Here is a 23925-nt window from a genome sequence, read left to right on the forward strand (position 1 = left end):
ATATAATGTTTGAAGTGATTATAATAAAGGAACTTATTAAAGCTTTATTGTTTGTGAGGTATTCAATAATGAATATAGAATTATGCACTAGACGGAAGAATTGACACGAAATGCTTTTTTGGACTTTCTAAGAACCCTATCCAAGCTCCTCCACAATCAGGGGGGCCACAACCACTGTTGCGGCAAACAGCTGCTTCTGCTTGAACTCCGTCGCGATGCCATACCAGCCAGTCCCCATGCATCACCGTCTCGCCATCTTCCCCATCCTACTCCCCCAATCACGCTCCGTCCATCTAACCGCCGGCCGTTGTCGGAAAGTTATAAAACACTTTGCTCCGCTCAGAGCGCCGTTCAGTTCGCGTCGAGACTTGGTCGTGTGCGGATCTTTTCCCCGTTTTTTGGCTCCCCAGTTCCGTTTTGGCGCTCAGAGTTGTTCTTGTCTGGTTCTAGGGGTTCTAGAAAATCATCCTTCATCAAGGTGTGCGATTGGCGAAAGCAAACATTCCTTCCAAAGGTAGAGAACCTTGCCCTTCTCGGAACATCTGTGCCGTGGAAGTGTGGTGTGTGGGAGTGTGTGACTGGAAGCTGCTAAGGAATCCCCCAAAACGGATCAACCCTTTACTTCGCGAAACGTGAGTGTGGGTGTTGTGTTTCGTAAAAGGCAGTATTAAAGATTTTTCTTACCTTGCTGGGAAGTGTTACTCTGGTGATTGAAGAAGAAGCAAGTTAAAGGAAGGAAATTGCAGATTATTTATTCACGGTGAATGAATTATCCAGCAAGTACCACGTTGTGCCAGCTTTATTGACACGTGCTCTTCGGCAATTGAATCAGAATCTGCGGTGGAAGCGCTGTGCTGTTTTGACGATCTGGTCTGAATTCGTGGAGAGAATCACAATCGTTTAAAATTCAGACGCAGTCCTGTACCCGAATTGCGCCATCTGGTGTGTGTTTTTGTTTTCACTTTCCGTGAGTTGGCGGTCGCAGCGTGACTGGATTTTTTTTGTATTGAAAGCAGCAAGTGAAGAATTTTGGAATTTGACGCACATCATTCGCAGCTACTGTGGAAGTAAACAACTTTTTCTTGACTGGATACTGGATTGGAAGGAGAACATCGGCAGGTGATTGTGACTCAGGCAGAACAATAGATTGGGTGTTTTTCGAAGAAAAGGATCAAGTGTTTTTGTGGAACGTGTTCAAGTTCCAGGAAGTGATACTGTGACGAGATTCAACGATTTTTTGGCAGTGGTTGTGTTTTTCAAAGAAATAGACAATTAGTGGAATACTATAAGACGAAGCTTTGGCAGTAACTACTCAGTAATCACTTATCATGTTGGTTTTCTGATTCAGCTTGCATTCGTTGACAGTAAGTGTAAGTATTCAACTTATTTATAGAATAAATTAATCAGATGTTTTCAACGGAACACATTGAACCATCGAGAGCCACAAAATAAGAAAGAGAATGGTTCAATGCCCTCACTCATCGAATCACTTGTAGATGTATTTAATTTGTATTCTTTGCCAAACTATGGGTACATCTAAGAGTTGTCGCTATAAGCGCTTGGAATAAGCTCATAGATTTTCTTTTAATTTTCTGATTTTCATGTTTTTGCCTAGGTCATAGGATTTTTCGCTAACTTAATTAGCGAATAAGTGTTTTTTTGTGCCACGGAGCAAATCCGTGGAGAAGCATGGTTGCTGACTCTTAGCTCTCCATACTATATGGCATTCTACCCCATCCCTTGGGTCATTTTGAACCAGACCCATTTTTCAACCAACTTTTCGACACGGTTTAAAATCGTTGAAAAAAACAAATATGTATTGGAGTTCAATTTCAATTGTCCCTAATTACAGGTTCCTTCTGGAACATCCGGTGGTCCCGGAAGTAGTCACTGTAGTCAACTATCCGTTTTGAGTCTGCAGTTGCCCTATTTACGACAAGACATGAAGAATGAGCCGTCGCATAATATGCTTTGGTGTCAAAATTGAAATGTCCCCTATGCAAGGTTCCCTCGGGGCACTTGGCGGCGCCATGAGTGGCCAAATCTGTACAATTTATAATAGGATATTTTATGATAAGCTAGGGAGAAAACAATATTGCGCGACATATTTTGATTGAATAAATTGTTTGATCCCAATTCGGATCCACTACCGGCACCGATTCCGGGGAAATGGCCATATCTTGGTTGTTTCTGGATCGATCTTGATACTTGGCGCACCAATCGCTTCAGAATTTGATCTTCTATCTCCATGTGTAGTAAAATTTTGAATTTTTAGCCGAGACCTTTGCTAAAAACATGTCATAATTTTACTGCATAAGACATGCTTCCGGAAATCCGGATTATCACCGGTATCCGGTGGTCATAGTTCATCTCCGTGGATTTACCTCAAAACTAGATTAGTTGACCCGTCCATTACTTCTTAAAGAATTGAAATCGGTTAATTTTTGTCAAAGTTACAGCATTCCAAAGTTGGCCCAATTTTTGCCTGTCCCAGTTATTTTGACAACCCCCTGTACATCAAATATTCCATCATTTGCGATACTTTAAAAATGGGGAGGGTGCAAAAAAGGGGGGAGGGCTTCCTGCAAATCTTATTACAACTCTTCATATTGGACTTAACGTTTAAAACATTATATGGTACATGAATTCCGCTGTCCTGAATATAAAACACTGTGTCGGTTTATTGATCAGATTAGATTTTTAAATAAAAAATGCAAAAAGTTCAAATATATTTTAAAAATGACCTGGGGCAGACACGAACATTCTGAAAACGCCAGTATTTTTGTTTATTTTTATACTGTCAAGCCCGGGTTGTCCGGTCTCTGTGCATTCAGATCGACTTTTTTTGTCCAACAGTGTAATTCAAATCGTTTATTATTTTGAATTTTCTGATTGTTATGTATTGAGTATGAGGGACTTGACAAATGATCCACTTGCCCCAGCATGGTGGGGTAAGTGGATCATCCATATAAAAAATTTATTCTCAAAACAAATGAGGTGTAATTATGTATAGTAAGAATAATATTACGCTCGTTCTTGTTATTAGTGCTAGTTAAGTAACATTTAGATACTTTTTAAATTAAAATGTATCTCTATTTTATCAAAATATTATGAAAAATATTTATACATTAATTCACACTAAAAACATATGTTACTAGAATAAATTAGAGAAAATTCATCTATTTTATTCTCTAATGATGTTTTCGAAAAACACTCGTAGTTTGAAAATATTAGTTACATTTACTTTTGTTTAACAAACTGAAATCTTTTTATTCTTTTCTTGTACCATCCATCTAGAATAATTGTTATCGTTTAATAAGGTACGAAATGATTGGAAATTTTGTTTATTTTGCTCTTACATAATTCAGCTTGGATGAACCATGAAAGGTTTTGTTTTAATTTTGCATTTTTCATTCTTTTATATATTTTTTTTATACCAGAAAGATTCAAAATACTTTTAGGTGGAATAATTCAAATTTTCTATGGAACTTTGACAAATTTAAGCTAGGAATGAAGGAAGTTAAAGGAAAACAACATTTGAGGATATTCAAACTTATTAAAATTCGCATAAGCAGTCTACTAATATGCGATAATAATGCTTGATCCACTTACCCCATTCCATAAAAAATAGGGGGAAGTGTACCATGTCCAATACATCAGTATTTTTTTTTAAATCACATATTTTTCATTGTGATGCACTCAATTAGAACTAAAATGCTCACCATGTGTTGAAGAAAACTAATAGTAATCGCTTTTAGACAAAGACAATGGATTTTTGATTGATAGAAAACAATTTTGAAATTAATTGATTTTTGCAACCAACAAGTTTGCTTGTGTAAATGTACGTGTATTACCAGTTTTACAATAGTATTAGTGTGGACATAAGAATATAACCTAAAACGAAGCAATGGTGCGAAACAATTCAACATATTCAAGTATTTATGCTTAATATGGACAAATGATCCACTTACCCCACTGATATACTTCCCCCACTGTACCTTATATAAAATGAAACTGGAGTGTTTAAGATGAGAATCTTTATATATCACAAGGCCTGCGAAACAATCAGTAACTAACAGCAATCCTGAGAGCACTAAAATGAGGAAAATTTGAATCAATGTTAGAATAAAACAATAATATCTCATTGGTGGCACGGGAAGTGGGTAGGACAGGTAGGACATGTACTACGCACAAAAAACCTGGATAGGACAGTCAAAGGTTTGTCCTACCCATGATTCAACAAGAACAAAATTCGCAGAAAGCTTGAAAAATAAATTAAACTATTTATCATCTGTTCAATATACATATAAACTCGATCAAATCGTACTAACTCTTACGAGAAATTCCTTGGGAAATAATAGCTAAATGTACTCTTTCAGAAATTTCTGAACATACCTGAAATAATTTCTAGTGAAATTTCTAGAGAAAATCGTGAAAAAAAACACAAACAGTAATACGAGCAGTAATACTTGTAATGTCACGAGGAATTCTAAAAAAAGTCTAAGATCTTAGATAAATATCTGATGGTTTTAGAACCAAACTCTTATTTTCTGGCTCCTATAAGGTTTGGTTTTATTTTCTAGCTTTCTATTTGGTCTCCTTATGGCCTTTTTTGGTTCCTTTTAGGTTTCTTTTTTAAGCAACAGGTGTTTAATATCCTATATTTTAAATAACCCTAGTAAAGAAGGAATGCTTAGTTTTGTGGTAACGACTGACGCTTTTTGGGGTTGTGTCCCTTAGATATAATAACTTTCTATTTCTCGTTTACTCTATGTGTTGGGTTAACATTTTTCTTAGCTTCGCTGTGCACAAAGTATTTGTCAGTGTTTGTCCTTCCCATGGTTTTGAACGTGAACGCGCCTTCTTCTACGTCTTGGCATTAACGTCCTCACTGGGACAGAGCCGGCTTCTCAGCTTAGTGTTCTTTCTGAGCACTCCCACAGTTATTAACGGAGAGCTTTCTTTGACAAAGTTACCATTTTAGCATTCGTATATCGTGTGGCAGGTACGATGATACTCTATGCCGAGGAGAGTCAAGGAAATTTCCATTACGAAAAGATCCTGGACCGACCGGGAATCAAACCCAGACACCTTCAGCATGGCTTTGCTTTGTAGCCGCGGACTCTAACCACCCGGCTAAGTGAACGACATATATTGTAACATCAAAACAACTAGAAAAAATACAAAAAATATAGTAATAATTAATACTAGATGCCCTGCCCAATTAAGACATAATTCTTAAATTTATATGTTTCTTTGTGGAATGAATTCTTTGAAAATTTAAAGAATAAATCTCGGAGATTTTCAATTGCCCATAACAAAAAAACAAAATTATAACAAGGAATTAAGAAAATCTCGTAGAATAACTTGTAATTTTTCTAAGATCAACTTGGAACAAAATCTATTTTGAAAACATACAAAAAATACAGATGTAGGAACAGAAAGTTCTTTTTAAAACCATTCAAATTTTTCGGGTTCTTTGAAAAAGACAAACCGTTGGTTTATTTTCGACACAAAATGGCCGTTCATCAATTGAATAAGTGTTTATAAGGGGAGAGTTCTGAAATTTCTTAAGCGCTATACAATTTATTTTTGGTTTTTGTACAAAAAAAACCTTTCCATGAGATGAGGGAGAGGGGGCGGAAAAAAACGAAAATGATCTTACGTAATTAATAGACAGCCCCTAAGAAATACTTCAAACAATGATAGAAACTATTTTTCCAGAATCAAGTTTCGAAGGTTCGAGCGATGGTGGATAAGGCGATAAACTGGGAGAAAACCTTTAACCTTTAATGTCTCCTTGGAGAGATGATATTTTCCTTGCACTTCTATAGAACGGTGGACAAGAGAGTCCAGCACTTTTATAATACCTACCTGCAGCGTAGCGTCATGCAATTGCCGGGTGTATTGTCTGTAGATCTCCATCTTCGTCGGTCTTGGGCGAAACTTCTCCAGTTGCCCCGAACGTTTAGGGTCGCCAGGTCCTCTTCCACTGCGTACATCCAACGTATTCGTGGTCTTAGCTGCCACGTTCACGCCGACATTCCGCAGTTCACGAGCCAGGAGCGAGACACGCGCGGGTTCATTTAAAGTTCCCACGTTCTAAGAACAAACTTTCCCATCGTTGTCCTTTATTCGTTGCCGGGTCTGCTGCCGTAAAATCAATTCGTTTGTTCTACTTTTCCCTTTCTTCTTTGCCACCTAACCAGGGTTGCGCTACCTACATCGTGCACGAGGGGCTGCCTCCTCGGTGCTGACACGATACAACATTATCCGTTTGTTCTTTACATGATGACCACGGTCAGAACTTTATCAGGGCCTTGGACCTGTAGCTCTGGTTCTCAATAGTTTCAAGTTATTTCGGATAAGCTACTATGGTGAGCCGTTATGCGCAAGCGGTGTTATAATAACCCAAGTAAAATTGGTAGCTGAATAACAGCTTTTTCAACAAAAATACTGTTTATATAGCTCATTTCAGGCTGAAAAAACTGTCATTCAGATACCAATGATACCTGGGAATCTTTGAAGCTAGCAGATCTCTTGGCCATGAACCAGAAATATGGACCCAAGTTCGGGTTGTCTCTATTCTGAATATGACGAAAACAATACAACACATATACATTCGTTCAAACCAATAAGTCTAATATTCACAATTCTACAATCATGGAAAATATTATAAACGAATACCTAAAATGCAAACATTTGCCAAGAAATCCTTTTAGTTAACATCAAGTTTCTACAGTCACAGCTCTCAATAAACTTGTAACAGAATAGAAGCCATACTTCTTAGGAAAGAAATAGCTCTTATGGCATTTCTGAATGTTGAATGTACGTTTGATGAGACGCACCACAAAAGGTATCACAATGTACAGCGCGCTTGTGTACATGCAAGCAATGAGGCTCCTGCATCTAAGGCTACAGCACGTGCACAGAAACTCTGATAGAAATTCGATAAAGTTGCAAATGTTTTATCCAATACTGTATGTTGCATAATACTGAAGTATCTGCTGAATTGGGAGAATCTTCAGTAACAATCAAAACCACTTATGAGAACTCCACATAATGTATTTCTGAAAAAAAAAAATCTATGACATGGTAACTTTACTTAACAGAATCAGTTAGAAATTTATGTCGCGTTCTGGAAAGATCTTCGGCATATTAATAGAACTACTTCTAGAATTGAACAAGATTCTCGGTAGTTTCCTAATAATTATTTTGTGGACGATCGTTGAGGAAATCTGCAGAAAAATCCTATTTTTATGATTTTTATGACCCTGAATTCCGAAACGATTTTTGAAGAGTCCCTGTTTCTGGTAGGATGGCTAAACCAGCAATAGAAGGGGTACCAGTATTAGTGGTAATGCGATTTTTATCATATGTTGACTTGTATTGATCAATATGTACTGCTGAAATTTTCTCAGTATAGGGGGTAAATACAAAATAAAACCATTTAAATATTAATCCTCCTGTTTCATTCCTCTGAATGAGCATTGCATTTAAAACGAAATCAATGTATACCACTACACCCAAATAAGACGTAATACAAAAAAAGATCCTTACACTTACAGAAAATGTAAGATTAATTTCAAATATTGTGAGAAAAACTAACATGCCTTGTATATTTATGATATTCTTATGCAAAATTGTATTGATATTTTGCTGTCGTTGGTTGCGTAGTTACTGGAACAGTGTTTCTACAATGGAGGCACTGGTTCATTATAGAATCTTATTTTTAATCTGTTTTTGTGAAATATAATTGAAAAGCTATTTGATTAATGCATTTAAATTGAAAGTATTTCAATCCTTAACTCGTTTTTAAGTATCGGCACCCTTGACAGCCTCTTGACTGCTCAATTATTATTAATAGGCGCCCAGTATAAAATCATTGATACATTTCTGTATTCTTGATAAGACGAATAGTTTACATTTCTCATACTATCAGCGGATTTGTATTCCAATTCTAGGTGAATTTTTGAGAAGATGAATCTTCGATTTACTAGAGAAATGATTTCAGTAATAGTGCAGTAATTTCTACATAATGAGTCTAAGTAACCATTCCGTTGCCGAAAACAACGAATGGTTACACTGAGCAAATGTTCAATTTTGCAATGCTTAACATTTTATTATCGAGTGCGTGTATCTTTAGTTGAACGGATGCAAAAAATATGAAAATGCTCGTGTTGTGAAACGTGTACCTATTACACGAATGAGGAGCTAGATCCTATTCGTGGCACTTTCGATTTACCGTTTTGATTCATATTACGGACACTTAAGGCCTCAGTGAAGTATAACCCAGCTTGGACCATACAAAATAAAGCATTCTGTATGATTTTTTAACGTTACCGAGCGTCGGTAGCCCTTAACTTTCGGATGGTGGGTAAAGAATACTCGTCCGCAACTTGAATAATTTTAAATAAATCATAATGTGTGGCCTTTTCATGATTCTTATTCCGGACGCTCCCTCACTTTTGCCTCATATTCCGGACGTATTGATTCGAATTACGGACAGCTCATGATAATCATTGATGGAACAGTCAAATCATCAATTGAAATCTTTCGACCACTTAAGAGACGTCTAAGGTAGTTGGGCATTATAAATTTGCAATGATATTTACGGAAAAAATCTAATAAAACGAGCCTCGAAAATGAGAACTTTTGGACGGCGAAAATTGAAACATTTCGTGTGAAATGTTTCCCATACAAACAAGAGTGTCCGGAATTTGAAGCTGTCCGTAATATGAATCAAAACGGTACTTTGGCAAGTTTGTTTTAAAGCTCATATTTGGCCACAATATGCGTCGTATTGAAGGCCTCCTTATCAATATCAAATAATTCAGCCAGGAAAACCCGTCAAGCGAAAATGAATCATAAAACTGTTCATGTAGGACTTTATCTATTTCATACAATTTGAGAATTGCAATATCATTCAAGTACATTATTTCGTAAGGTGAATAAAAATGGTGTTATGAACAATGTCTTGTTTTATAAAACTGTAAAAAATAGTACTTTCGTATTTAAAATTGTAGTCATCTATTTATATAAATGGTTGACAAATGTCTAAATCGCTTAAGAACAACTTGTACCGGTCTATTGAGACGCAATCCTATCCCAAAATTACGCCATCTGGTGTGTGTGTTTTTGATTTTACTTTCCGTGAATTGGTGGTCGCAGCGTGACTGGATATTATTTTTTGAATTAAGACAGCATGTCAAGAATTTTGGAAATTGACGCACATTATTCGCAGCTACTGTAGAAATAAACAACTTTTTCTCAAGTGGATACTGACTGAATTGAAGGGAGAGCATTGGCAGGTGATTGTGGCTCAGGCAAAACAATAGACTGGGTGTTTTTCGAAGGAAAGGATCAAGTATTTGTTTGGAATGTGTTTCAGCTACAGTTCCAGGAAGCGATACTGTGACCCGGTTCGACGATGTTTTCGGCAGTGGTGGTTGTAAGATTGTTGTTCGTAGAAACAGAAAATTTGTGTATTAATGTAAGACGAATCTATAAGCTGTTACTAGTCAGCGGTCAAAGGGAAGGTTAATTTTATGATTCAGCTTGAACTCATAGATAGTGAGTGTAAGTATTCAATTCACCAAAAAAAAAATCAAATAAATCAACGGGATTAGTTTTCAGCCAAATCGCGCTATCGTGGTACATCATTATGCCTGTACAGTTCACAAAGCAGTAAAATATCTTCATGACCCTTTATCACTCACTTTGCAAAAAGATAAAAAGACCATCCTTCCTCTCATGACATTTTTTGCATGCTGATAGGATTTTGCGTGGAGATCGGATGCAAAAGAAAAGTTTTAAATTATGACGTGTTCTTTAGCTCAAAGGAGCTCGTCATGCTGAAACTTTTCGGCTATATGAACCCTCGAATGGGAATGTTCATTAATTGCGTAACGCAAAATTTGTCTATTGTCAACCCTCTATTCCTCCCACTATGTGACACGTATTCTATAGTCTGGTTTGTCACACTTTCCTGAAAGTCCTTTACCGCCTGAACCCGTTGCGTTATTTATGGACATTCCGAATGCAGTTGAGCCTCGAAACGATCGACGATGTAATCGGTTTCCCAACGTCAAAAATTTGCCTGATGCTCAAAAAATCACTGCCCAACTAGTGACAAGCAGCAGTACCCACAACTTCTTGTTATTCACGGACGGCTGACTGAGGCAGTTACTGCTGGAAATAGTTTTCCCTCGTCTGCCGTCGAATCGCCAAAGGCAGGTGGATTTTTCCGCTACTTTACCTGGGTCGTTCGTTCAACCAACCCCACTTGCAGGGCTGGTAGCGTTCAAGGATCCGTCATCGTAGTGATAGTCATCATCGAAACTTCAAGTGCAATTTTTCTGTTCAAAACTAAAAAATATTCGATAAAAATTCATTGTGTTTCGGTTGGAGAAAAGATAACAGTTAACACATTTTCATGTAAACTTTTTTAATTTTTAATGAAAAAACTGCTTTTAAAAACACCGAAATCAATGATGGATCCTGCCCCCTTAAAAATATTAGGACAAGGTATCTATTGTACTTTAAGTTGAACTAAAAGAAGACCGAAGATTAAAAAAGGTATCAAGAGAACAAAACAAAAACAAAAAAGCTTAGCCAGAAGATAAGATTTTTTGACTGGATTGCATTTCAGATCAGATATTTCGCGACATTTTTTTTCCTGATTTTCTAAAGGAATTTTATCAGAAATTAATTAAGGTGTTTTTTCCAAAGCTTCCTTCAGACATTATTTCAAAGATGTTTTCAGGAGATCATAAAGTAATATTTTTAAGGACCTTTCCAGGAATTCTTCCAGAAATTTCGTGCAAGATACCCTTAAGAATTCAATCTTAAATTCTCCTAAAATAACCGCAAACAATGTTTGAAAAAAGCCGTCAAGAATTTCTCCAAAGATTTTTGATGAAATTTCTCAAGAAAGTTTATTGACTCTTGCATCGAGATACATCCATGGGAATCCTTTAAGATTTTGACCAGGAATTACTTCAGAGATTCCTTATAGAGATTCCATCAGGAATTCATCCAGAAATTCTTTTTTAAGCATGAACGTATATCGTTTCTATTTTTGTATGTTCAGTACGTAAGGTTTTTTCACGACATCTTATATGTAAAATTTTACTCGTATAAGCATCGCATAACACAAAAGGTTCCTTTCTCAATTTCTTTGTTAGTATTATTCCAAACATTACATTCATTTCTCATATTCAGATGTTCTGTGTTAAACAACACTATCATCCTAATTTGGTAAAACAAATTTAAGATTTAATTAACATTTTGTTAACAACATATAACATTGCATTTGCCGAAGCAGTTCAGATTTTTCACAGGTGAGTTGATTTCACCTGCTTATAAGAGCTAAAGGTTCCTTATATAAACATCCTGATTGTGCAGATAGTTGGTGACTTAAAGAAGTCTTCTACCAGCCCTGCACAAACACTCGACAAAGTCCCAAGAGGGCGCCCTGATTCGCTGCGATAGTCCACGGGGTGGTCAATGAGAAACCGACCGACCACACCACTTGGCGAGCGAGCAAAACTTTCGGTAATATTTCAGTTAGCTCTGCTTTCCAGTCTGTTGTAATCGACCGTGTAAATGGATTTCTTTCGCTTTTTTTTCGATGGGTATCATCGGCAGCACAAGTTTCAAGGACAATCGTGCTGGCGATTACCTTCGGAGTTGGAGCCGAGGCAAAATTCGTTGGACGTTCGTCATCATCGTTAGAAAATTTGCGTGCAGAAGATGTGCTCGATCGGTGCTGATTGGTGGTTGCGCCAGGTGTGCGTGCGTGAGGAAGGAACCGAGATGAATTAATTTACATTTTGATGGCACGCCGGACGATCTTCGGACGAAACCGTTGATTACATTCTCGGCCGGCGAATTGTGAGCACGACGACGAATTACAAGGCGGTAATGGCAATCAATCGGCTTTGTCGGGTTGTTGAAAAGCAGTGCTTGGTGTTTTGTGGTTGAATGATTTTAGAAGTTGGCTTATTAAGGCTTATTTTTGGAACTTGTACCTTATTCATGTTGGATTAAAACCTAGCAAATATTGTGCATATGACAACCGACAACTGAAATCGTAGGAAATTTCACAATCAATTGTCCATTTCCAAAATGGCTAACAGAAAATATATATTTATTTTACCGTGAATTAAAAATACTCTTTTATTTTATTGCTAGTTTTGATTTTACATTATATATCGATGATAGGAGAGGTATAAGAAATAATCATGCCGATCGGTTGAGTAACCTTCTTAAAATCTGAAGAACACAACATTCTGTTTAAAGAAGTTTTTAAAAACTAGTTTTACGACCAAAGCATTACTAGGAATTTCGGTTTCCTTCCAAATCGAAAAGAATAGAGACTGAAAGGGTTTTCTCAAGCACATTATTTAGTTCACTTTAACAAAAGTGATCTATATAATATCAAAGTTTTAGAAAAAGCAAGCCTTATGTTTGATGTCCGTGTGACATTGGAGCATTTCCAGAAACCTGGAGAAAATTTTCAGAACCCCACTCAGTGCCGTCGGTGCCAAAAGTGGGGTCATGATAACAAACATTGAATGCTAAATGCATGATTTGCGGAGGTTCTTCTCACGCTAAGGACGTCTGCCCTGTGAAGAAACCAAAATTTTGCATGCGCAAATTGCGGGGCAACAATAAGTCCAACTTTTAGGATTGCCTTCGCGCAAACGAATCGTTGAGGCTCGTACCAGGCAGATAGATGGCAAAATTTTTCGTAGCCGCAATTCTCCAGGCAAATTCTTCAACCATGCTCATTTTTCAGTTAGCGATCTCTTGATTAACCTCCCAACGCCCAGTGTCACCTCTAGGTGACACCGGTTTTGTTTTACTTGTCAACAATCCAATTCTTGTTTGATTTTTATGAAATTAGTTGCCAATAAAAGCTATTCCTACCTTGTTTGATTTTTGATTAAAGTGGTCCATATCAATCCGGAGTGGCCAGCGGGAATCGACACCAAGCAGAAAAATGTCATATTCTGTTTTCAACTATAACAGGAAATCAAAACGACATTTTTTTCGTCTACCCATTTGACATGACAATAGATTGCAATAATATTCATAAATTAACTGTAAGAAGCGATGAATAATAGTCGTAAGATGTCGAAAAAATCAGAAATGGCCATCGTGGTCTTTTTTATGGAACCCAGAACCTGTTTCGGGAAGCATCTCAGAGTCTCAAAACTGTTTCGATCGAAATAAAGAATACTGCGGTTTACAGTTCAGTTCAAATGAGCTGTATTTATTTAGATTCGTTAGGCAATGATGGAAATACTATTATGGTCTAATGTTGGACCTACGTGGCAACAGTTTGGCCTTCTGTAAAATCCGGAACATCCGTAAAAAGGGCCAATTCATCAATATTGTTGTAGAGCGTCGCATTTTTTTCTAATCCATTTGTTTGCATGACTTATAGATAACACCAATGTTGAAACCCATCATTATTATTATTATTATTATTATTATTAGTTGTTATAGTAAAAAGCACTTGGGCCACTCTGACTACATACTTTTATTGATTTTTATTGATCATCCAAAGTAAATTTGTTACATATCTCTCCCAGTTTTCAACATTCATCAAATCGGATCAAAGTGAAATGGAGATAACGTTATGTTGCATCTTATGGCAGAATAATCCAATTTCCTCAAGTTTTGTACTTGGTCCACTCTGACTTAACGCCGACCAAATGAAAATGCCCATGCCAATACCGTCGCAGGTAACTTCTATTTTGTATTTTCATCAACGAAAAATCCCAACATTTCTTTGCAAGGAAAACATGATATTGATAATGCTCTCAAAACATATACAAACTCTTTTGTTGAAGCAAGGGGCATTGCAATATCAAAATATGAAGTAAAATTTAAATCCGTGATTATGGATGACAGTCGATGATCTTAAACTCTTGATGCATCTTGAAAACAGGAAAAAAAGGCAATTTCAACACAATCGCGATCATGTTATGAACATTATATGGCAGGATCAGCAAAAAGAAATCAAAATCAACATTTTGTATTTTAGATCTTTGTTCGAAAATCCCCATTCAAAATGTTTGACCAGCAAAATAATTTGGAACAATCTTTGATTGTAAATTTATTATTATTTAGCAAAACTAGAATAGATTCGAACCATTACTAGTTCCGTTCAAGATTAATTAATATAGGTCACTTACGAAGTGAAATTAGAGCGGGGCAAATATTAGTGCTTTTCCTCTGCCAACAGCCAACGAATTATCATAAACAATATTGTGCTTCGCCAAATCGTAATTCGTTCGGTAGCCGGCGCGCATTTTTTTTTTCTTATTCATACTGTGAATTTACAAAAATAGCTTGCATTCCAAAATCGACATCGAATTCCTTCTCGTCTTCATTCGCGTTTATTTCATACTAGGAGCGTTTATGAGCGGATCAACGCATCTGTAGAGCTATGGTATGGACTGTTGTTTTGACGTTTTTTTTAACTGGTTCACGGCAGTCTCAGCCGAATGGAAAAAAAAGAAGCTTTGAAGATTGATAACCTTCCAATGCTAAGTACGCTCATTTGAGAGGGATTATCTTGTACTGTAAGTTTTTTTTTGTCGTTTTTCTGTTAGCAAAAACGCTGAACAATTCAACTAGTTGTTATATACAGTCTTGTGTAACGACACAAAATGTAATGCATAATAACTTGAATATTTTATTACAATGATTCAACTGCTTTTTTCATCAAAAGTCTACAGATATCATGCATATAGGAAAACATTTTATCATTCTGCTGATTGTCACTCATAACATGCCATCAGAATTGATAAGAATTAGTTGTACCTATAAATACGTTAATTAACCGGAAAAATCACAGCACTAATAAGTTAATCAATTGTAATCCTCTCTCACTTCTGAATGGATTGCGGCTAGTATAATCAGCCATATCACTGAAGTGCTACCAAATACCATGACGGGGAAGTGGGTGAACGCTCCCCGTAGAGATTATGTGAAAACGTTCACCTCATTTAATTCATTTAGCATAATCGATTCAGCCATTTGCTAATTCACTTACGCATCTAATGAAATGCCTGATGATGCCTCTTCGCGCTCCGCCCCGCCCCTACTGTGAAAGATTTCCCTGCATCAACCAACCTTCCAGTGGAGCTCGACAAGGTGCGGGGAAGATGTGAGATTTTCTTGCATCTTCCATCGGCCGCCAAACGGCACGGCGCATAGTGGTTCCATTTGTACTACGAAGCGGTTAAAAATCATTTCATAATAAGATTAGCATAAGGTCAAATCATCCATTTGCAAGTATCAAGAAAAAATATTCCAACTTTTTCGCAATCTACTACAGATGATACGCAGGGGCCCAGATAGCCGTAGCGGTAAACGCGCAGCTATTCAGCAAGACCAAGCTGAGGGTCGTGGGTCCGAATCCCACCGGTCGAGGATCTTTTCGGTCTGGAAATTTTCTCGACTTCCCAGGGCATAGAGTATCTTCGTACCTGCCACACGATATACGCATGCAAAAATGGTCATTGGCACAGTAAGCACTCAGTTAATAACTGTGGAAGTGCTCATAAGAATACTAAGCTGAGAAGCAAGCTCTGTCCCAGTGGGGACGTAATGCCAGAAAGAGAGGAGATGATACGCAAGCTTCATCCTTTGGTGGAGAGGCCTGTGTCATCCGCAAACAATGATTTTTGACATCCCTGAGAAAAGCCAGATGTAAAAATATTGTATAATATTGGCTTTGTGGAACACCAGTGTGAAGTGTACGATTTGATAAAAAAAACTTTGGATTATTCTAACACTGTATTGGAAAATTTTTAATTAGTTTTTGCAGATCCTGCCATCAGAGCAGGATCTTGAATGCGTTAAAAATATGTTAACTAATTTTACGATTTTTGAACTATGCTTAGTACCACAGTGCGGCAGAGCCGACGAAGAAGACGGCGGCTCAGCGTACGCTGCGTCGAGTCTCGGCAATCTCTTCTATAATAACTAGGTATCGATTTTCCATTTGCACCATTAAAATCCACCTGGCCGGGTCTCGTGTGCTTTGTTGTGAACCTCAGTCTCTAGGGGCGCAATGATTTGGCGTAACTTCGTGTCAGCACTATTGCCGGGTGGGGTGGGAAGCGGGGGTTAAGGGGGAGATTTCACACGCCCATTATTACAAGCTCATCATTAACCGATGTCGTTTGATGGTGAAATCAGAACCTGCAGCAGTTGTTGGACTTCTAACGAAACGGAACGGACGAGATAATTGGTAAATTGTTGAAAACATTTTCGCTTGGGCTTCCGTTGTTTTTCCTACGCCACGTTCTGTGTTTCCTTGTGTTTTGAGCAGCTCCACATTTTTTTAAATAAGAGCTTCCATGGCCGAATGTCTCATTTTGCATTCGTATATCAGGTGGCAGAAAAAATTGCCCTGAGAAGTAATGGAAATTTCCTGTTCAGAGGATCCTCTAAATTGACAACTTCCTTCCAAGAAACTCTCGCTTAACGCAAAAAAAGGGATTTCCCTTGAAATACCCTATATCTCTCAAGAGAGAAATGGATTATGTTCAAAATCAAATTGAAGTGAGCAATCCTCGACATGAGCAATCAGTTCGATACAAAAGATAATTTTTTGAGCAACAAATCGAAGCAGTCTCTAGCCCTGTCTCTTCGAAACAAGTGGGGAAACAAAGACTGAATTACCTCAGGGATGCTGAAAAACTTTGTTTGCGGATGACACAGGCCTCTCCGCCAAAGGACGAAGCCTGCGTGTCATCTGCAGTAGATTGCAAAACAAGTTTGAATAGTTTTTTCATACTTGCACAAATGTAAGATTCCTCATAATGCTTCCAAAACCCAACTTATAATATTCCCACATTAACCAAAAGCTTTTTATTTGAAACCTTCAAGTAGACATGTTGTCTCGATGAGAGGGGTTCCAATAAATTGGTCAGATGAAGTTATCTCACAATATGGCAAATTTTAACCAACTATGTAAAGTACCTTTCATTGCCAAACATTCTGAATGATATTCAAATCTATTTTCGTTCGGAACAGTAATTAAATCAAGGTATTCAAACCCCATCTCAAAATCAGCTTATAAGCGATGAATAAATTCCCCCCCGCCGGAAATCAATCCAATAGGAATTTACTGCGAAAATCGCTGCAACCCATAAAAACTTCATCGAAAGAATGATTGATAACGTTCCAATTTGTTACTGCCACGCTTTTCCCTGGCCCGAATCCGAGTCGTCCGTACACAGTGTTCCACTTCCGGGAAGAATAGCAATATCCTGCCTGTATTTCGCTCCGTTATATAGATATTGTTGTGCCCGTAGTAGTCCCGAATCGCTCATAATCTTGATTTGAGACGATGCTGCCTACTTTGTTGCTTTCATCTTCCCCACCTCCCAAAAGCTCAAAGCCAAATATTGCTTTACCCAATCCAAATCCCTGTTCGGCTTCCTGACTTCAGAACATGGCTTTAGATCATCTCTACAGCGAAGACGAGAACCGGACGGCCGGAATCGGACAGACGGTCCCACTGCACAGTGGTCTAGGAAGCAAACTACCTAAAGCAATAAAACAGTACTTTCAGTACTAGTTTTTCTACTATTTATCCCTTCACGATCCTTGTTTGGACCCGTGGCTTCGATTTTTTGTTGGACCCGTTGGCGACAGCTAGCGGTGGTAATCTTTCTTGGACACCGTCTTGGGAAAACCTCTTATGAGGTTTCGTCTTCTTTCGTTTATTCATTAAGCATGGTTGCAGCTACAAACAAACGGAAGGGTGAATCTCTGAATTCACAACTTCCGTCCAAAAATGTGGGATTTAAAACTGTCACTAAACGTGGCAAAAATGGAAGAAAGGACGTTTCCCAGGAATGCGAACTTTCTTCCAAGGGTGAAATGGAAAATGTGATAATTGCATCGAAATGAGTAATTAGATCGATGCTCTAGACAAATCTTCCGAACACCAAATCGAAGCTGCCTCTAGCCCAGGCTCTTTGATTCAAGTGAGGAAACAAAGGGTGCCTCCAATCGTTGTCAGTTGTTCCGAATTTGCAGGATTTGGGCAGGAGATCCTAAACTCCATTAGGGGAATCAAGATTTCCTTCCAAATAGCAAAGAAAGAAGACTGTCGTGTGTTGCCGGAAACTCTTGAAGATCGCGAACTTCTGCTCAAACATCTTGAAGAGAAAAAGCACAATATTTTTACTCATGATTATAAAACTGAACGTTTGTACAAGGTCGTCTTGAAAAGTTACCTGAAAAGATAAAAAATAGAATAAATTATTTACTTCCATTTTTTCCAGTCCAAGTAATCATTATGAAAAGCAAGACTTATGTTCGATGTCCGTGTGACATGGGAACAATTCCAGAAACCTGGAGGAAATTTTCAGAACCTCACTCAGTGCCATCGCACAGTGATATTTTTTGCCGATTTTGTGATCGAAATAGAATAGCGTCTAAACCGTTGGTTTGAGTGAAAAAGTTTGTTCAGAGAAGTTTCTTGATTTGTAAAAGCGCTTCTTTTGATACTAGCGGCCAGGTGATTAAATCACCTAAAAGTGAGATAAAAAAAATAATATTTTTACCTGTTCGCAATAGACGGTCGGTGTCTTCAGCAAAGTTGTAGCACGTGTTAATTCAAGACACTTTGTCTAAGACACCAAATTTCTATCTCTTATACATTACAAGATATGTAATTTTATCTTAAAATGACCCTTAAAAATCAAAATTTTAGTATAACTTTTTTCTACAATTTTTGACATTTTTTGTGTCTTCTACAAAATTGTTCAACTACTAAAACTACATGTTTTTGCTCAACATTGCAACTTGCTATCTCTTATGATAAAATAGTTATTTTCAAATAATCGATTTTTATGGGGCTTTTTTGGACTAATAGCATTAGTTTGGGCGCAGATTGACGCACATAGCGATTTGCGAATCTGAAAGGATTATTTTTCACTTTCAAATGACACTAAGAACTTTTGGCCAGAAGCGGTCTATTGATTTTTATGTTTAAACTAGTTAAACCATAAAAATGCATTTTATAGCTCCTACTCGGAGCATCGGTCTGTTTTTCCGGCAAACAAATTAAACAAACAAATGAAAATGATAAATCATGATAACACAGTTCGACAAAAAAGTCGATATGAATGCACAGAGACCGGACACCCCGGGCTTGAAAGTATAAAAATAAACAAAAATAATGGCGTTTTCAGAATGTCCGTGTCTGCCCCAGGTCATTTTTAAAATATACTTGAACTTTTTGCATTTTTTATTTAAAAATCTAATCTAATCAATAAACCGACACAGTGTTTTATATTCAGGACAGGGGAATTCATGTGCCATATAATGTTTTCAACTTTAAATACAATATGAAGAGTTGTAATAAGATTTGCAGGGAGCCCTCCCCATTTTTAAAGTATCGCAAATGATGGAATATTTGATATACAGGGGGTCAAAATAACTGGGACAGGCAAAAATTGGGCCAACTTTGGAATGCTGTAACTTTGACAAAAATTGACCGATTTCAATACTTTAAGAAGTAATGGACGGGTCAACTAATCTAGTTTTGAGGTGCATCCACGGAGATGAACTATGACCACCGGATACCAGTGATAATCCGGATTTTCGGAAGCATGTCTTATGCAGTAAAATTATGACGTGTTTTTAGCAAAGGTCTCGGCTAAAAAATCAAAATTTTACTACACATGAAGATAGAAGATCTAATTCTGAAGCGATTGGTGCGCCAAGTATTAATATTGGTCCAGAAACAACCAATATATGGCCATTTCCCCGGAATCGGTGCCGGTAGTGGATCCGAATTGGGATCAAACAATTTATTCACTCAAAATATGTCGCGCAATATTGTTTTCTCCCTAGCTTATCATAAAATACCCTATTGTAAGTTGAAAATGAGTCTTGTACAGATTTGGCCACTCATGGCGCCGCCCAGTGCCCCGGGGGAACCTTGCATAGGGGACATTTCGATTTTGACACCAAAGCATACCATGCGACGGCTTATTCTTCATGTCTTGTCGTAAATAGGGCAACTGTAGACTCAAAATGGATAGTTGACTACAGTGACTACTTCCGGGACCACCGGATGTCTCCGAGGGAACCTATAATTAGGGACAATTGAAATTGAACTCCAATACATATCGTGCGACAGTTCATTTTTCATGTCTCGTGCTAAATAGGGCTATTGTAGACCTAAAATGGATAATTGACTACAGTGACCAATTTTGGGACTACCGGATATCCCTGAGGGAGGCTGTGATGTCTTCAATGACAGATTCCTCCGGGAAATTCCTGTTATCTCTCGGAATTCAAATATTGTCAAATAATTTTCGGCAAAATCAGTACTATATTGCTCCTTATCAGTATGTGCAATCAAATTTTCATTAAATATTACTTAACATATCATAAAAACCGTTTTCATATTAAAAAATCAAATGACACACTGGGGTGAAATTAATCATCATATAATGAAGCAGGTTTAAGAATAAAAAAAATCCCTATCTACTAAATGTGGGTCTCCTGAAATTGAAAATGATGTCGAAATTCTTACAACTCGAGTATTTGATCATCTTATTTCAAAATTTAACTTTGAAAATCTGCCTGATACGCCTAAATGTAGGCAATTTACCTTGAAATAAGCACAGTATTTAAGAATGAACGGTTTCATGAGTGAAAAACTATAACAGCTAGGCTGTATGATACCAAACATGAGTTCAGTAGTTCACACTTAAGCAATGGGGGGGGGGATTGATTTTTGTTTTGCATTCAATTGATAATAATTTTCATATTTTCAGGTAATGTAGCTTTAACAACCTAATTATAATACATTGAATCATCGAACATGCTTTTAATTGCAAACATAGCACATAAAATGGAAAATATTCGCCTCTGATTCTTGATCAGAATGAGTGTGGGTCAGCGAATGTTACAAGTGTTGACACACAGCGATCGGCGCCAAACAGTGGGTGGTGTGTGTTTGTCTTGTTGTCGTTCATGGCTCGTTATCTTCTACGAACGATAAATATCATGCGTGTTGTATGAATGCAGGCGGATAAATAGGATGAAATTATGGCTTGTGTGTCAATGATTGTTAAATTTTCCAAAGCCTGGCTCCAGGAAATTATCAAAAGATTTTTAAAAAGACTTTTTCGGGAAAGGGGATTTTGAAGGAATCTCTAAAAAAAATATCGCGGAAATTACCCGCGGAAGACATCACGGAGGAGTTCTTATTCTCTTTGATAAAATTCCTGGAGAAATACATGGATGAGTCTCTCTCTGTAAGAATTTCTAGAGGAATTCTTGAAGGAATACTCTATCGTCAGGAGGTTTGAGGCGGTCAAACTGCAAGAGTTCTAATGATACCTATTCAAATTACGTTTACTATGTTTAGCTGAAGGTTTAATTTTTTGTTTGAATAAAGTGATATTCTTTCTAAATTAAAGTCCAAGGTTTAAGGACAAACCCTCGAAGGGTGAAGAATCTTTTGTGCCTTTGTTGGACACGTTCGAAAATAAACAAATGAAGTGATATAAGTGTACAGAATTATTATTATTTTATCGTCATGAATTTAATGTATTTCCAAAAGTCATTTGACGCGCTATGATTGTAGCTCTACCATTATCAAGTAAATGTGAATATGTGCAAAAACAAGAAATACAGACCAGCTCCGATGAGCTGGCTTATTCGGACCTAGGATAACGAGTCTATGACAAAAGGTCAAAAGACAAAAGGTCGAAGAACAAAAGAGAAGGACAAAAGGCTGAAAATCATTTTTCAAAGCAAGAAAAATTTCCCACCAAGCATACCATTTTCGACCTTTTGTCCTTTCGACGTTTTGTCTTTTGACCTTTTGTCCATAAAACTGGACAACATCTCGAAAAGAGGCCTTATTTAAAAGTGTGAAGAAGAACTCAATTTCCGATTGTTGGCTCTCGCAGTTTGCAACATTAATCAAATCTGATTAAAGTGAAATGAAGCTGAAGTAATTTTGCATCTAATGACAATCCGTTTTTTCCAAGCTTTGTACTTGGTCCACTCTGACTTAACGCCGACCAATTCATGAAGTTATTTTTCGTGGTATCCCTTGAAGGTTTTTTGGAGGAATATCAGGAGAAATCACTTGAAGAATCTTTGGAGGAAACTCTGTAGGTCCTTGAAATATTTTCTGCAATAATTCGTCAAAATGTTTCCTTCAAATTCCTGGAGAAATCCCTGTGAAGATTTTACTGGAAGATTCTATGGAGGAATCACTGGAGGCATTACAGTAAGAGCTCCTTGCAAAATCACTAGAAGAAACTCTTTCCACAGAGTATCCTCTCTGACAAAGAACGACGCCTGCGTGTCATCTGTTGTAGATTGCAAAAAAGTTTCGATTACATCAAATGTGTATTCCTATTTCCAGAGGAGTCGAGGGATCAAACACAACTAACGATCGCGGCACTTTTTCATATTTTCACTTTTCCACTTGTACTAGCCGCCATAACAATACCTGTTCTACTGCACAATATCTAATTATGGTATGATACTAAAATATAGGACAGCTAGGTGCGAGTTATGTATACCATAGATTCTACAAATAAAAAAGTTGTCCATTTCATTCCTATAAAATGTAGACCACCCCAATTTTGAGTAACTACAAATAAATAGTCAAACTAACACAAACAACTTTGTAGAAGACAGTTCTCGTCTAAAGTTCCATTCAAAAGCTCTAAATGCATCACTCTGAGTAAATCCGCTTGCTGGACCACTCTGCATTGGTGGTGCTCCATGAGGGCGAAAAGGGTGGGAGTGAAATCTCAGAATAACTCAGACACGCAAAAAACACATCTGGGAAGCCTTCACTCGAAACGGATGCTCCAAATGGATTTTTATATTCCGGCTATTGACATGCATTGCGTAGAAGGCAAGGCTGAACTGTAACTACTAGGTTGGTACGGTTGGATGGCTAATGGTTGGCTACAGCATCCGGAAGGACGATTGACGACTTGATCCCACCGCCGCCACACTATTGCATTTACCGGAATTGATTGTTGTTAAGCAATGGCTGTGGTGCTACTTGGAACGGAACTGAATCTAGTCTCTGAGGAACCGGGCGCTCATGTCTGACCATGAACATACCCTAGGGGGGATAATTTAAAGAGTTCAACTAAAAATTATACTTCTGTCAAATATTTCTTATGTTTCCCAATATCTTCCCACACAAGCCGATAATTTTTGATACAAGAGTATTAGTTTTGAATTATCTAAAAATTGGATAAGTAAGGAACTCAAAAGGTCCAAAAATCTGGAAAGTATTCGTAAATTGTATTTATCCTGGAATTCTTTGAAGAATTCGTTCTGAAATTTAATAAGGAATGGCTGCAAATATTCTCGAGGGATTTTAGGGTCCTGACTACGTCTTTGTGTCCGACGGATTCAGACATGATCCGGGAATGAAAATAATGGTGCGTGGGCCAAAAGCAATCCGACCTGGACCCAATCCAATCTATTTTTATAGGTGTATGCGATTTGGTCGAAGCTCATTGCCTTCATTGGTTTGTTTCTTTGCCACCCGGGACACATCGTTTAGCATGTGGTAGGTTGGTTCTCCAAGGAACGATGATGCTGCAAGCTCTTTTGATAGTGCAAGCTGGTTTCTCTGTTTGAGACTTTGATGCAACCGAGATTTCAATAAATTATGTGGGGAAAGTTAAAGTAAGAATGATGTTTCAATTTCCATTGACTGATTTCACAGTCTTCAATCTCGAAGGATTTCTCGGTTGGAAATAAATTTCTTCGTTTCAGATCAATTGATGCATGAAAATGTACAGGTCACTCCACTTCCGATATAATGGGCTGAAATTGCATTGTATCATATTACACTTCTGCTGTCAAAGCCTCAGGAAACGCAAG

The 23925-nt window shown here is 37.5% G+C and overlaps 1 protein-coding gene across 1 annotated transcript in view; it reads left to right on the forward strand.

Moving 5' to 3' along the window:
- The first annotated feature begins 350 nt into the window (after positions 1-350).
- LOC5577230 (Ig-like and fibronectin type-III domain-containing protein 1) overlaps positions 351-23925 on the forward strand; it is a 643389-nt gene continuing 619814 nt past the window's right edge. Inside the window, exon 1 of the mRNA XM_021851413.1 lies at positions 351-1364. The gene's annotated coding sequence lies outside the window, so the exon portion shown is untranslated. The remainder of the gene's footprint in view (positions 1365-23925) is intronic.

This window comes from Aedes aegypti, chromosome 3 (assembly GCF_002204515.2).
Source record: "Aedes aegypti strain LVP_AGWG chromosome 3, AaegL5.0 Primary Assembly, whole genome shotgun sequence".
NCBI lineage: Eukaryota > Metazoa > Arthropoda > Insecta > Diptera > Culicidae > Aedes > Aedes aegypti.